Genomic DNA, 13,087 nt, shown 5'->3' with positions numbered 1-13,087 from the left:
CAAAATGTTGTATTTTTCTCGACATCCTCTCGTGTATTTTCTAATGTCAAATATATGACCTTTCCGGTTTACGAAGCATTCTAGCTTTAAATTGGTAGTAGTTGGATGTAGCCAGACGGAAAACCTCGGCGAATTTCCTTTGAAGAAAGCGTCGATTTCGTTGGAAAACTCCCAAATATTAGACCAAACGTGTTTCTTTAATGATATTTGTACACGAGTGTCGGTACGTCTAAAATATACCTTTGGGGTCGTGACATTACCAACCCAAACTTCTACTTTCTCCGAAATATTGTGAACTTGGTTCATTTTAAAGCGGTTAAGAAATGACGATTTCGACGTTGAGTTCCTACCTAATATAGTTTTTTCTCAAAGTTCAGGTGATCTCCAAAAAAAGAGTAATACGAATGACGTCATATCTAATTCAACCAATCAATGCGCCTATATTATAACTGTTCGACGAATGACGTCTATTATAACAGTTCGACGAATGACGTCATATTTGCCTTAAGTTTTACTCTAATGATACAAACGTTTTTATTGTTACATTGGGACTATTTGTTACAAACTTCTATTGTTAAAGTTAGATTATTTTTTTATAAGCATTTTCTAATGGCATAGAATTAAGGCGATATTTACAAAGTCACGTCCTGTTCTTATGGAATATTTACAAGTCAGCTATATAAAATATAAATGGAAAGACCTTTGTTTGTATTAAGAAGTGCTAAGCTTATTGGCTGACTTAACCATCTGGGTAGAAGGTTTAAAAAACTAACCAATTACAAATTATGTACTAGAACGTTTATAGCACGTGATTTTACTGTTACAAGCACTTCTTGGAATCGGATGTTTCTTAGAAATCAGCTAAAGACGGTCATTTAGAGGTCTTACCAAGTTATCTAAAATTTCAATAGAAAAATGGTCAAAATTTTTTAAAAAAGGCTTTTTGTTTTCAACTTGGTTTAAAGTTTTTGATGAAAATGATTTTAAGTACGAGTGCAAAATATAATTTGTGTGGATATAGTGGTTTCAAGCGTGTAATTTTCGAGTAAAAAACCACGTTTGTTTTTGTGATCATCAACTTAAATAAGGAATACATATATTCACATTGAAAGGTAACATTTTTTGCTATATTTAAATTAGTTTTGGGGTGCCTAGTGTTTGAAATGTGCACTTTAATAAATTTCAAGAAAAATATTCTAAAAGTGAACTATCGTTATGAGTTATAAACGTGCCAGGGTGTTAGCCACTAAAATAAAATCAATATACATGACAAAAATGGGTAATGAACGAAAAATAAACGAACTCCTCCTCCTCTTCATTTAAATTAGCAATGCGTATAGAGCTTCATCTATTTAGTTGTCTTAAACGGCAGAAAATCCAACCCTTTTCTTATGAAACAAAAGTCATACCATCCTGTTAACTGGAAATGGTAGCTGTAAAACCCTTTCGCTAGGAATGCGAGATGTAAAACCCTTTTCTCTAGAAATGAAAACAATGTATCTGACTGAGAATTTAAGTTTATTATACTACAATTTACAATAAATAAAAAAAAAATTAATGTAAAAAAGATACACGAGCCACTTTAGTATGAGTTACCTCTTCTTGGTCTCTAAATGTAAATGATCTACGATTGCTAATAGTATGCCAGCCGGTATTATGCGAACAAAATTCCTCACTATACATATTAAATAAAGGTTTTTTTATGCAATTACTACAGAAACTTTTCTGAACGTCCCAAATTACTTCTACCATCATGTCGTCTCGATGCACTACTGTATGCGTTTTTACCGCTAGATATTTCGTATTTGGTTCGTCCATATCGCTAAAAAAGACAAAACAGTCTCTGCAAACTCTACGTTGGCATTTCCTTTCACCTTTTCTCCATGTTTTTAAAAAATAGTCATATTCTATGTGGTGGTACCCATCCAATAAAAAGAAAGGGATGGTAACTCTATTCCTTTGCGTAGCTTGAAATTGAGCAAAAGTCAAGCGATTATCCACTTCGAATTCAATTTCTGATTCTGTGATCCAAAGCCAATTTGGAATTTCTTCGGGGTATAGATCCTCTTCGCCCAGGTTCCCTCGTTCACCAATAGCTGCTTTCCAAAATACCTGTTCAGATACTCCCCATAGTTGGCGTGGAATTGTTTTCTTAATATCATTAAAGGTTTGCTCCGTATTAGCTAAAACGAATTCCATTGTTACTACCATGGCTCTAATGGCCATGGATCTCAAAGACATGGGTGACCGAGATTCCATATTGATTTTAAATATATGAAGAGATGCTTTAAAGTTAATAACTGAATGTTGTATGTGCCCTGAAGTTTTAAATTTCCCCTTAAATACCTACTGTTAATTAGATAAAAATATTCGCCAAAAGTAACATTAGGTCGATTGAAAGGTTACTTACCGATAATTGGAATCGAACCAGGATCTATCGAATTCCATATTTAGCAGCCAATACGCTACCAATCGACCTAATGTTACCTGTGATCTTTGAGTGTGAAACTATAAGTCTATTTTTCCAATAACTACTATTTATACAATGTATGACGGAGGTGATATTAGATTTTTTGGCAAAGGTAGTTTAAGTATAGTAAAGCATATATAAGGCTCATTAGACTTCAAAGTTAATTGTTGCGTTGAGTCATAATTCCAAGAAAAATCCTTCTATGCCAGAACTTCGAATTAACTAAAACGTCATTGTTTCTAAGGCTTGAGTTCCAAGAAATTTTAATTTTATTTAAAGGTATGGTTGTTAAGTTTTATTTCTCTATTCGTTTAAGTATGTAGCGCCAATTTTCCCCTGCTTTCACGTACAAAAGCGGTAGGCATGATAAACTACATAAATTACCTTTTACACTCCCTTTAAGAAGTCTGAACAATATAAATACCGCACCCACCGCCCCGCAAACTACAAAATATCCTCATTGCTTTCGCTTAATCTCCCTGCTAAAATTAATAATTTCTTCAAAATGGTAAGTAATATATATAAATATATATTTTTGGTACTTTTTCTTACTACCCCATAGTTTTATGTTATCTAGGCTCAAAGCAGCAACCCTTGGGAGACTCTTCAACTACAGTTTAGTCAATCCGAACAAATAGGAGTTAAACTATGCAAGTTTAATAATAAATTATACGTAGACATAAGAAAGTACGCTGTACCCAGAATACCCCTTAAATCGGGGGTATGCATACCCATTGAAATAGTAGATGACTTAGTTAAGGTTTTGAAATTAGCATCTCTGAATAAGTTACCGCAAAGTTCCTGTTTGCCTGGGATGTTGGAAATCGAGAAAATAAAAGAAAAGGGTTGTCTAATAACGAAATATAGGGGCCAAGCGCGCGAGAAGCAACTGGATTTGAAGGCCGTCGATATACCGGAAGTAGTAGAACTAATATCGAGCATCTTGAAGAAGGTTACGTTGAAGTAGTAAAATGTCTGATGATGAACCACTAGACCTTTCTATTTTTAGAGCAGAAAACTTTTATGAATTAGTTAAAGTAAATGTAGCCAGATCTAGGAAATTTAACTGTTCATCATACGAATACAAAATTATCTTTAAAAACCTTGATAAAATATGTGTGACGGAACTATATGAAAAATTGAAACTCATATTTCAATCAATCATTGAGACTATTATCAACGCGGGTAGAGACTACAACAGAGTCAGGTTTTGTGTTAGAAGTGACCAGCTGGAAAATGCCATAAATTTAAGATTTATGGCGTTGAACGAACTGACAGTTGATAGGCTTTTTGGTGCTATAAGTCAAGTTAGTCAATCAAATCGTAATTTCATTTTAGACGGTGATATTAGAATTGATGCAATTTTTCTAAAAACTGATATTCCAATATCGGGTAGAAAATCAGTCAGAAATAGATCGATGTTATCACTAGAACATTACATGAAAAACGGGAGGACTTTTTTACCAATTTTAAACGATGACGATCTTTGCGTAGCTCGAAGCATAGTGTGCGGAAAAATGGTTGCGGACTTAACCTATTTAAAACAACAAAAACAAGATAGATCTGGTTTCGACTATAACCGATACCGTAGAATACAGGCACCTAACAGACCGCTACAGAGGGAAGAGGCCCTAAAACTTCACCATGAAGCTAACTTACCGGTAGGACCCGTTAGTATAGAACAGATTTCGGCTTTTCAAAAAATCTTAGAACCCGAATACCAAATTATAGTGTTTAGCGCTGAAAATAATTTTAAGAAAATTTATGAAGGTGAAATTTACGCTGAAAAAAAATTTTCCTTCTGCTTGTAGATACACATATGCATGTTATTAAAAGTTTAGCAGCCATGTTCGGATGTGTTTCATATTGTAACAAATGCTTAGTAACATTTAGTAATGTATTTAGGGCCTCAAATCATAAATGTTATAATGAACCCACAAAATGTTGGCGATGTTACTCTGAGACATTCCACGAGAGCCCATCCTTGGACGTCGTGAAATGCCCAGATTGTAATAGGTATTTTAAAGGTCCCGAATGCTTCCAAATACATAGAACTAATAAAATTTGTGAAAAAGTAAAAAGATGCAAAATTTGCTGCGAGGAAATTGAAAAAAATCACAAATGTAGTAAAGTATGCCCAAAATGTAAAATTGAACACCCGCCTAGGCTTTGTTATGTCCAACCCCTTACTAAAAAGTATAAGGAAACAACTTATTGTTATTTCGATACCGAATGTATAGTAGATAATTCCCTTCATACCCCAATACTTCTAGTTTCTGCTATACAAATAGAGGAAAATGTTTACGATTATAACATTTTTAGAGGACTAGATTGCGTAGACAAATTTATGCAATACCTAACCCAAGTAGATGAAAAAATTGTTTTTACAAGAGACAACAAAAGACGTAGAGTAACCAAACCTAGGTTTGAAAATGTTACTATTGTTGCTCATAACATGAGAGCCTATGACGGGTTTTTCATTTTACAATGGTTAATCCATAATTATGGAAAAATAGAAATTATATTCGATGGAGCAAAACTGCTAGCAATGTTTGTTAAAAACCAAAATTTAAAATTTATATGTAGTTTTTCCTTTCTGGCTATACCATTAAGGGCTTTTTCGGAGACATTTCAGTTGGGTTCAACCTGCAAGCAGTTTTTCCCATATATCTTTTTAAACAAAAACAATTTAGATTATTGTGGAAAAATTCCCGATAAATCTTATTTTCAGCCAGAGTTTATGAAAAAAGATGATAACATAGCTTTTGAAAAGTGGTATAGTGAAAAGTCAAAACAACCCGTTTATAATGCCATGTTAGAGTTACAAGAATATTGCGTGGCTGATGTCCAAGTCCTTCAGAAGGGTGTAGACTGTTTTCGTAACCATTTCAAAACAGTAACGGGTTTAGACCCAATGAATTGCGGTGCGATAACCATAGCTGGAGCTTGTACTTCGGTGTATCTTCACACATACTTACAGAAGAATACCCTTGGTGTCGTTCCAAACCCTGGATTCCGTGGTTCAGGTAACCAGAGCAAGAAAGCTATAAAATGGATGGCATGGGTAAGTAAGGAAAGAAAGGTCGAGATTCAAACTGTAATGTCAGCATCAGGAGAAAAGAAAATTGGACCATATGCGGTTGATGGTTATTGTAGTGACCCGGAAATAATTTTAGAATTCATGGGCTGTTTATATCACGCGTGTAAAAAGTGTTACAAAGGAAGTGAGTGGAATAGCGTAGTTAAGGAAACAAATAAAGTTATTTACGAAAAAGGACTTGATAGAATACAATACATTAAAGAGCTTCATCCTAGGGCTGAGATCATTACTATGTGGGAATGTGATTACGATAAACTGATGGCTGAAAATTCAGATTTTAGGGAATTTTGTAATTCAGTCGAAGTGTGTGACCCTATCTTATCAAGATCAGCGCTTTATGGAGGAAGATGCGAACCCCTAAAGTTATACTATAAAGCAGATCCAAGTAAAAATGAACGTATTTTATATTTTGACATTATGTCTTTATACCCTAGTCAAAATAAATATGGTATTTACCCGAAGCATTTCCCTGAGGTGATTCAATTCAATTTTGATTATCGGAAAGACGCTTATTTTGGAATCATGTCGGCGACATTGTTACCCCCATATGGTCTGTACATTCCTGTATTACCCTACAGACATAATGGGCGATTGTATTTTCCTTTATGTAAATCTTGTGTAATCGAAGAAAATACTGAACTTTGTAGTCATAGCGATGGTGAAAGGTCAATTTCGGGCGTGTGGTGTACCCAAGAAATTTATAAAGCTATGGAAATGGGTTACAAACTTTTAAAAATATCAGAAGTGCATCATTATAAAGAAACTTTCAAATATGAAAAAGGTGTAAGCGACGGACTTTTCGGTGGTTACGTAAATAAATTTTTAAAGATTAAGCAGGCCAACTCGGGGTTCCCCTCCTCAGTTAAAACCTTCGAAGAAAAGAGGGAATATTTAGATTCAATTTATGAGACTGAAGGAATCAAAATCGAAATGGATGAGGTAACTAAAAACCCTGCTATGAGAGCAATCTCAAAAATTTGTTTGAACTCACTATGGGGAAAATTTGGATTAAATACTAATAAACCAAAGTCTATCATAATAGATGATTATAAAGATCTAATTGGCATTTTAGTAGACGACACAAAAGAACTTATAGATTTAAGGCCCCTAAACGAAGAGCTATGTTTGTTAACGTATAGTTTTAAGGATGAGTTTCAACCCACATATTATAAGGGGAACCCATATGTTGCCCGCTTTGTTTCATGTTATGGTAGATTAACTCTTTATGAAACACTTGCAAAGTTGAATGAGCGTGTACTTTATATGGATACTGATAGCGTAATCTTTGTTGCAAAAGAGGGGGACTACATACCCCCCACCGGTATTAACTTGGGGTGTTGGGTAAACGAACTGGGAGAGGAATCAATTTTAGAATTTGTTTGCAATGCTCCAAAAAGTTACGCCCTGAAAACTACAGACAACAAAACTATCGTGAAAGTAAAGGGCTTAAGTCTTCAAAATCGAATAAATGAAAATATTGTAAATTTTGACTCCATATTTGAAAGTATTCATAATCAGTCGAAAAGAATTAAAGTAGCCGTTCCTTTTAATGTACGTAGAGATAAATATACGGCAACAATAATAAATAAAAAAATGGAAAAGACATTTGGATATACATTTAAGAAGCGCGTAGTTAAGGGTTTTAATACATTTGCATATGGTTACTTAACAGAGACAACTCAGGATGAGTAGATCTAAAAAGAATGTACATTTTTCACCAAATGTAACTGTGTTTGAAATACCTATCGAAGATAGACGTAATTACGCCCTTTACGATGCGCTAAGGTTTAAAGATCGTATTCGAAAGGTTGAAAAAATGTTACTCAAAATATATACAATTCGAACTGGGCAATAAAATATTCGAGTGTTGAATTCTTTGTGTCATTTTAATTACATTTATTAACCATGGCGTGTCGAATAAAATTTGTAGCGCCCTTTCAGATGTTATGCGCAGGTTCTAGCATGTGTGGTAAATCATCGTGGGTTTTTAATTTATTAAGATATAGAACATGCATGATTAGTCCAAAACCAGATCGGATAGTTTATTGCTATTCAATTTACCAAAATGAATTTGATGATCTGAAAAGGGAAATCCCTGAAATAGAATTTTTGGAAGGGTTACCCCCGAATAACGAAGAATTTTGGAATAGAAATCAAAATAACCTCCTGGTGCTGGATGATTTAGCTTCAGAATGTGGTAATAGTAAAGAAATAGCTGATATGTTTATTAAGGGGAGTCACCACTATAATACCAGCATAATTTTAATTACACAGAGCTTATTTAGTAAAAATAAAGAGTTCAGATTGATTAGCCTAAATTGCGTTTATATTTTAATATTCAAATGTCCCAGGGATTCATCGCCAATACAATTTTTAAGTAGGCAAGTTTTTCCTAGAAAAAGTCAGTTTCTAGTGAAGGCCTACGCCATTACTACTGAAAAGCCTCACTCGTACATTTTGATTGACTGTCATCAAGCCACGGATGAATGTCTACGAGTTAGAACAAATGTCTTCCCTCCAGATGGAAATATGTACGTATTTATCGACGAATAAGAAAGAGTGACGGTGCATTTTTAATCTATTTAATACAATGATGCTGCCGGTCTCACTTCGTAAGAAATACCCCTACCTAACTTTTATTAAACGAAGCAATAAAATTCAAAGAAAACACATTCTAAAAAACAGTACCAAAGATCAATTAAAGACGCTTTGTAATATTTGTTTTAACATTACACACGGCGGGATACCTTTGACCTCCAAACTAAAAAATCATTTAAAACGTCACAGGAGAGTTATAAGGCTATTGGCTCAAAAGTCTTTGCCATTAAGTAAGAAGCGTCAGTTGATGATTAATCAATCAGGCGGAGCCTTTTGGCCAATGTTACTGGCTAGTATTATCCCTAGTGCTATCTCAGCTATAAAAAGTTTAACATGAAGAAAATGATTTTGGTGCCTGCCAATACCATTTTGGATCCGGTGGATAAAGAATTATCTGAGCTAGATCAAGAAATGCATAACATTCTTCGAAAGTCCGGGTCTACAGAAACTAAACTTAGAGAATACCTGGAAACCCTGCAAAAATATTTAAATATGAAGAAACTAGTACAACCCATTACCGTAAAAACTGTATCGGCACCTCCTACAACTTATCCAGCGCTACCTTCTACCCCGGTGGTTTCTACTTCTACCGCCACTTTACCCATTACTCCGAGCCTAACAGGAATACACGCAACTACCCCTATTATGCCTACCGCTTCTGCACAGGGTTCCACCATTTTTCAAGCACCATCTAGCGGGTCCACCTTGACATGGCAGCCATTTACGGCTACGGCTATAGCGGCTAAGTCTCCACCACCCAAAAGAAAAAAAACTCTACGTAAAAACAGCGTGGCTCAATCATTAGATGAATTTAAAAAATTTCAAGAACTATATTCGCCTCTTCATTCTAAACGTAAAACCAGAAAAGATAAAAAAACTGTTGTACCCACTACACTATGGAAAGAAAAATTTAAATAAACGTTTTTTTATTGATTGCAATATTTATTTTGATGTTTCAACAAATGATTACATAAAAACAATAGAACCAAAGCTTCATTATACATTAAATCATTTGGTTTATATAAATCTTGAATAATAACGTTTAGATTATAACCGTAACAGGCATTAACTAGATAAAAAATACAATGTAAACCGCATGTTAAAGATAATGGATATTGAACAGGTACAGGGTTTATAAACCATTCTTTAGCGTAGACATAAAGATCGCTAAGATTATAATAAGAGGGATCATTTCCATAAGAATCAAAAAAGTTCCCTACATTATTATTTACATATATAGCTAACCAATGAAGTCCTGGACTCGATGAAGGTTCCGTATTTAGACAAAAGCAATATTTAGCTTGCTTTGGCGGTGATGGTTTTTGATCGAAAGCAAATACACCGAGGAAAAAAGGTCTTGTTACAGGTTCACACGTTAAAATTTCGATTATTTCCACCGTATTCATTATCCCGATGGGTTATAAATCACGGTACGATCTTTAGAAATAATAATTTCAGATTCGAACTCGGCGTACACTATTACAGTTACGTTATGGACTAGCGGAGATTTGAACTTCATAGATATTCTTAGGCTTCCCTGTTTGTTTCTTGACAAATGTTCAGCGCCCGCTTGTTCTTCCGGTGTAAGATCGAACGCGTACAGAGCGTTACCCTCTTTAAATTCTTCGAAGGTAATACAGTTTCCTTTATTACTTTTGAACAAATCCAAGGCCGTATAGTTTGAGAGGTACTCTCTGGAATACTCGTTAACGGCATAGTGGGGTGTAAACGGAGGATTGGGATATGTTTGATTTCCAATTGTTAGTGCCAAGTAGCTTAAATTAAAATGATTGAATTCAAAGCTATTCAAATCTAGGGCTCCATTAAAGGCCGTTGTTCTAACTAAGCCGATAACTACGCGTGATGGTTGTCTTTCCATAAAGACATTTTCTCGTATAATGTCAGTGGAACCGCTACTGATGGAAAAGTATTTTAACACTGTTCTGTTAATTGGATAAATTACATTGTGCTTTTCGTGTACCATCGCCTGAGCTAACATAATCTCATTATTTATTTTAATCTTTTTTATAAATAATGTAACATCGTCAATTTTTAATTTTAAATTTAGGATTAAGTGCTGCTGTAGATATAATTGCAAATTCATTAACTGACTTAATGAAGCGAAACCGTACATCAATATTATTAATGAGAAATCGACTCATTCGACATACATCCAAATGTAAATCACCCAACATATCAATGCGTTTCGATAGGGCAGCCCGATCTCTTCGTTTCAGCATTCCATTCTTGTCGTTGTTTGACGCGGGTAAAAACATTTTACTAGCGTCCACAGGGTCATCTTTGTAATACATTTTTGAAGAAAGATAAGACTTTTTGGCACTTGTACCATAGTTCAAATGTGTTTCAAAAAATGCCAAATATGGGTAGGCATTCGTTGGTGTATTAACTTGCGTATCTCCAAAAAATACGTCAACTTGACTAAATAAAGATGCGTGTAATAAATTTGTAGGACCAACGTCCTTGTCTTGGGAAGTTAAAAAGATCCATCCTCCTTAACTAGTTTGACTCGAACTTGCAATAAGGTTTTAGACAAATCCATAAAGACGTCATTAGATCCAGGGATAAAAAATTCAATTGGTCCATCATCAGAAAGCGAAGCCAAAGCTTTATACATAGCATAATCACTATTTTCTATGTTGTAATTTGTTGGTGGCTCCGCGAACAAATCAAGTTCAGACATCATTCCTTCAACCATTGTTATTTTTAATCGAGAAAATCGGTTTTCGTTCTTTTTCTCTTTTTTGATCGCTTTTTAGGCTTCAGCTTTCTGCGAAGTCCTTGGCCCGTTTGTTGTTGAGCCAAGTGTTGGCTAGCCTTTTGTAGTAAATTTGATCCTGCTTCGCTCAAATTTGATTTCAATGATTCTCTTAGGTTTCTTCCTGCTACGAGATCCCCTGCTATTCTCGACCCCGTTCTGAGAGCTTCCCTACCTAACACTTTACCTGCTGGTCGAAATATCGGTGTAATATATCTAATTAAACTTTTGAAGATACTTCCGAGTCCGTTTCCTCTTTGAAATACAGGCCCCCGGAAGTGATTAAGACCATTTCCGGTTTGGCTTAAGTAGTAGTTTAGATATATGTTACTTCGTGACATGTTTGAGAATGAAATGAAGTTTTATGACGGACTTGTTTAATTTAAACATAATATTTTCTCCGAAATCTGTCCTCATATCAATTTCGATCATTTCAAATGATGGACATCTTAAAGGGTAATAATCAATGTTTTGAAACCTATGTACAGCTAAGCTAGAAGATTTATCATTTATTATTGGTATAACCCTCAGAAGAGGGGCATAAACGTCACCAACCACTTGTGGTAGAATTAAATTTGTATAAATATACAAACTAGCCGTACCCTTGTCTATATCGGCAACACTTTTTCCAGTTTCATCCATAAGGGGTCTATCCATTTGGTCCATATGAAACCCTAATAGTCTACCTAGACCAGACTGATTTTTGTTAAAACACAAATAATAGTTATTTTCACATTTTACGTTTACTTTTCCGTCGGGATTAAGCTTAATTACAAAATTACTACTGTGTTCTCGAGGAATTGCGTGGCGCATTGCTTCAATAACATTTTCAATGTGGTTATACTGGCCGGGTTGAATTTGCAGAGTAATTTCCCTTGGATTCGTTGGGCCTTTTCTTTTTCTTATATGTAAAAAATTATTGGAACTATTTAGTTCTAAAGGATCGTCTTTCTTTCTTTTAATCAGTTCTTCGGGAAAAGTGTATCTCTCTTTGATCCAATCCATGAAGGGTAAGCCTAAGATTATCCCCATTTCTTCCGGTATTTGAACTTCATATCCATTTTTAGCTCTCAGAGCGCAAAAAGCCTTCTCATTGTCATCACTGTAGGCATGAATTTATTTATTTACATGAATATATATCTGCATTGACTAGTTAAACTACATATTCAGGGATGGGAGGGGCTTAGTTTGAGTGACGTCAGAGAATTTCTGGCGGTTTGTTTTTAAAGCTAAAGCTCTTGTCACGCGGAAGGCTAATTATGCTTGTAAATTGATCAACTACCGCATTAATTTAACTCCAACAGCAGGGAAAAACCAGCATCATCAATTCTCACGATTTAAAATGTTAGTAGTTTACTTTCAACCGTTACATTCATTTTCATAATGGCCAAGGCTTAGCACTTTACCAACAGTTTTCAGTTTCAGATTAGGAAAAACATTGCAGGCACTTTTTATAATATCCTTTAAAAGATCAATATCACTTTCGGACATCGTGTTGAGATATTTATTCACGTATCGGCGATCATTTTTAATATTCAGTTGACGCAGATTGGTGAACCTAACCGAAAATTGTATCCCTCATACAATTTTGTTAAACTGGTCGTCTGCTGTTCGAACTTCCAGGTGTCTCGATTTTGATTGGCTACCGCGATGACGTTAAACGCGTATGTAATAGAAAGGTCCCTCCCATCCCTGAATAACATGATAGAAAGGCTAATGATACACATATATATTCATGTTAATAAATAAATTCATGCTGTAGGTGATAAACATATAAACCGACCGTCGTATTTCGGGGGGTATGGCATTATTAATAGATTTAATTAAATTCTTATAAACATCGTATTCGTCTCCACGCAAGTTTCCCGCGACAAGTTGTATCTTATACTGGTCCCAGCTGTTTTCAGTATAGTCATGTACTCCAGCATTGAAATATAAATACTCGCCGGATACATTATCCCAGGCCTGGGGTAAAAATGCTTCGGCAAGCCCCACATGCCAATTACCAACTAAGTTTAAAGGAGCTGGTAACTGAACTTTAAAATGAGATTGCGTGTTATCCGGAAAGACATTCATAGAAGCCGAACTTACGAGTGTAACATAAAATGAATCGTTCGACATGGTTAACTAGATTAAAATGAAC

Source organism: Phalangium opilio, unplaced genomic scaffold (assembly GCF_054372755.1).
Source record: "Phalangium opilio isolate 3A_F unplaced genomic scaffold, DU_Popi_V2 ptg000011l_1, whole genome shotgun sequence".
In the NCBI taxonomy this organism is placed as follows: Eukaryota; Metazoa; Arthropoda; class Arachnida; order Opiliones; family Phalangiidae; genus Phalangium; species Phalangium opilio.
The sequence above is the reverse complement of the archived record's forward strand: the minus strand, read 5'-3'. Positions refer to the sequence as shown.